Genomic DNA, 3799 nt, shown 5'->3' on the forward strand with positions numbered 1-3799 from the left:
ATATAGTTGTAGATATTTTCCTGTTTGCCTATTCATACCTGATCTTCTTTCCTGCCTACCTGTATATCCATCCATGGATTAGTGTTTGTTATTACTGAAAATGCAGATTTGTGTATGTAATAGTATTTACCTTTGTTGTCTGTACCTCTGCACACCTCCATCCTTCCATCTTCTTTTGATGTTCCCTGTGTTGTTCAGTCTTTTGCCCATAGTGTCCTTTAATATAGCAACTCAGTGTTTGAATTTTTCTGCAGTTCTTTCAGCTTAAGAAATATTGAGTGTGTTCTTCGTTTTTGGTTTTCTAACTCCAGGTCTTTACATTTCACTATAATACTTTATCTTCTTGAGCTACCCTTTGAAATCTTCTCTTCAGCTCTTATACTTCATCATTTCTTCCTTTCACTTTAGCTACTCTATGTTCAAGAGCTGTTGCCTGAGGTAGGCAGGTGTAGAGGGGTTAGGAACAACTAAGGGAGACAAACTTGTCTGTCAGTTTGTCATCCTGTGGTGGCTTATGTGTTGCTGTGAGGCGGAAGGTTATACCACCATGTTGCAAAATGCCAGCAAGGTTACCCATGGTGGATAGATTTCAGTGGAGCTTCTGTGCTAAAACAGACTCAGAAGAAAGAAGAGGCCATCCACTTCTCAAACATTTGGCCAGGGAAAACCTTATGAATAGCAGTGAAACACCATCTGTTATATTACTGGAAAATTTTATGATTAGCCATGAAACATTGTCCGATATAGTGCTGGAAGATGAGCCCATCAGGTCAGAAGGCACTCAAAATTTGACTAGGGAACAGCTGACTCTTCAGAGTAGAGAAGACCTTAATGATACAGATAGAGTAAAGCTTTTGGGACCTCCATTACCTGATGTGGCATGACTCCAATGAATAGAAACAGATGCAAACATCCATTAATAATTGGAACATGGAATGTACAAAGTATGAATGTAAGATAATTGGAAGTTGTCCAAAATGAAATGGAATGCATAAAGGTCAATATCCTTGTTGTTGTTGTTAGGTGCCATTGAGTTGTTTCTGACTCATAGTGACCCCATGCACAGCAGAACAAAACACCGCCCAATCCTGCACCAGCTATACTTGAGCCCATTGTCACAGCCACCATGTCAATCCATCTCATCAAAGGCCTTCCCTTCTTTCTTCAACCCTCCACCTTAGTAAGCATGACATCCTTCTCCAGAGAATGGTCCCCTCTGACAACATGACCAAAGTAGGTGAGATGAAGTCTGGCCATTCTCGCTTCCAAGGAGCATTCTGGCTGCACTTCCTCCAGGACAGATCTGTTAGTTCTTTTAGCATTCTGTGGTACTTTCAGCATTCTTCATCAGCACCACAACTCAAAAGCATCAACTCTTCTTTGGTCTTCCTTATTCATTGTCCAGCTCTCACATGCATACAAGGTGATTGGAAATATCATGGCCTGTGTCAGGCACACCTTTAATCCTCAAGGAGACATCCTTGCTCCTCAATATCCTAGTCTAGCTAGGTCAATATCCTACCCATTCTCCAAAAAACAAACTCACTGTCGTTGAGTTGATCCCAACTCATAGGGACCCATCCTTGGATTTCTGAGGCAGTATCACTACAGAAGTCCATTGTCCAATCTTCCTTCCAAGGAGTGACTAGTGGATTTGAACCACCAGCCTTCTGGTTAGCAGTCAGATGCCTTAGGCACTATGCCACCAGGGCTCCCATCCTAGGCATTAGTGAACTGAAATGGACAGGTTTTGACCCTTTTGAATCAGACAACCATATGATCTACTATGCTGGGAATGACAAATTGAAGAAGAATAGTGTGGTATTCATCATCACAAAGAATGTTTCAAGATCTATCCTAAAGTGCAATGCTGTCAGTGATAGGACAATATCCATACACTTACAAGGAAGACCAATTAATACTACTATTATTCAAATTTATGCACCAACCACCAAAGCCTAAGATGAGGAAATTGAAGATTTCTATCAACTTCTGTAGTCTGAAAATGACTAAACATGCAATTAAGATGTGTTGATTATCACTGGTGACTGGAATGCAAAAATTGGAAACAAAGAAGAGTTACCGGTAATTGGAAAATATGGCTTTGGTTATAGAAATAACACTGGAGATTGCCTGATAGAATTTTGCAAGACCAATAATTTATTCATTGCAAATACCTTTTGTCAACAATAAAAGTGACGACTATACACGTGGACTTCACCAGATGGAATACACAGTGTTCTAGTTACCTCTGTGCCACTCTGACAAGAAAATAACCACAAATGGGATGGCATTGACACAAAAGAGTTTATTCTCTTACAGTCTGGGACATCAGAAATATGAGTTAAAAGTGCCAGGCTCTAGGGACTGTGTGAAAGCCCCTTGACCTTGGGCTTCAGCTCTGCTTCTTGCTCCCAGCCCATTAAAGCTAGAGGCATCTCTTCACTCAGGTAGCTACTGGCTGCTGAGGCTAACAAGCCCAAGGTCGATAAATAAAATGGCACAGTTTCGATGTTGCCAAACAACATGGAAGGCCACTAATTCAAGTCCATTGAAAGTCTTAAGATTGGCAGAGCATGTCAGGCTGTTGAACAATGACTTGGCTACATGCAGGGTCCAAGCATGCCATAAGCTAGAGACCATTCCACAAGACTTCTCTTTATATACAGGAAGTAGACCACACCCCTATGCAGCTACTTAGCTGCTCCCAGTAGATTCCACCATGGAGTTGATTACCAGTCTCATCCTGGTGAATACTACATATAGCTGCTGAGCCACTCAACCAGGCCCAGCCAAATTGACACACAAACTTAACTACCACACACAGGAATCAGATTGACTACCTCTGTGGTAAAAGGTAATGGAGAAGTTCAATATCTTCAGCCAAAAAAAGGCCAGGAGCTGATTGTGGAATAGACCATCAACTGCTCATAAGCAAATTCAAGTTGAAGCTAAAGGCAATTAAAAGAAGTCCATGAGAGCCAAAATATTACCTTGATTATATCCCTCCTGAATTTAGAGACCATCAAAGGAATAGATTTGATGCATTGAACACTATTGACCAAAAACCAGAGGAACTGTGGGATGACATCAAGAACATCATCCATGAAGAAAGCAAGAGATCATTAAAAAGACAGGAAAGGAAGAAAAGACCAAAATGGATGTTAGAAGAGACTCTGAAATTTGCTCTTGAGTGGACAGTAGCTAAAGCAAATGGAAAAAATGACAAGATAAAAGAGCTGAACAGAAGAATTTAAAGAGCAGCTCAAGCAGACAAAGCCAGTAGCTATAATTAAATGTGCAAAGATCTGGAGTTAGAAAACAAAAAGGGAAGAACGTGCTCAGTATTTCTCAGGCTGAAAGAACTGAGGAAAAAATTTAAGCCTCAAGTTGCAATATTGAAATTTTTATGGGCAAAATATTGAATGATGCAGGAAGCATCAAAAGAAGATGGAAGGAATACACAGAGTCATTGTGTCAAAAAGAATTTGCTGATGTTCATCCATTTCAGGAGGTGGCATATGATCAAGAACCAGTAGTATTGAAGAGAGAAGTCGAAGATGCACTGAAGGAATTGGCGAAGAAGAAGGCTCCAGGAATTGACAGAATACCCTTTGAGATGTTTCAACAAATAGATGCCCCACTGGAGGCACTCACTCAGTTATGCCAAGAGATTTGGAAGACAGCTACCTGGCCAACTGATTGGAAGAGACCCATATTTGTACCCATTCCAAAGAAGGGTGATCCCACAGAATGTGGAAATTATCAAACAATATCATTAATATCACATGCAAGTAAA

This window comes from Orycteropus afer, unplaced genomic scaffold (genome assembly GCF_000298275.1).
Source record: "Orycteropus afer afer isolate SDZICR_OR568_19922 unplaced genomic scaffold, OryAfe1.0 scaffold00105, whole genome shotgun sequence".
NCBI lineage: Eukaryota > Metazoa > Chordata > Mammalia > Tubulidentata > Orycteropodidae > Orycteropus > Orycteropus afer.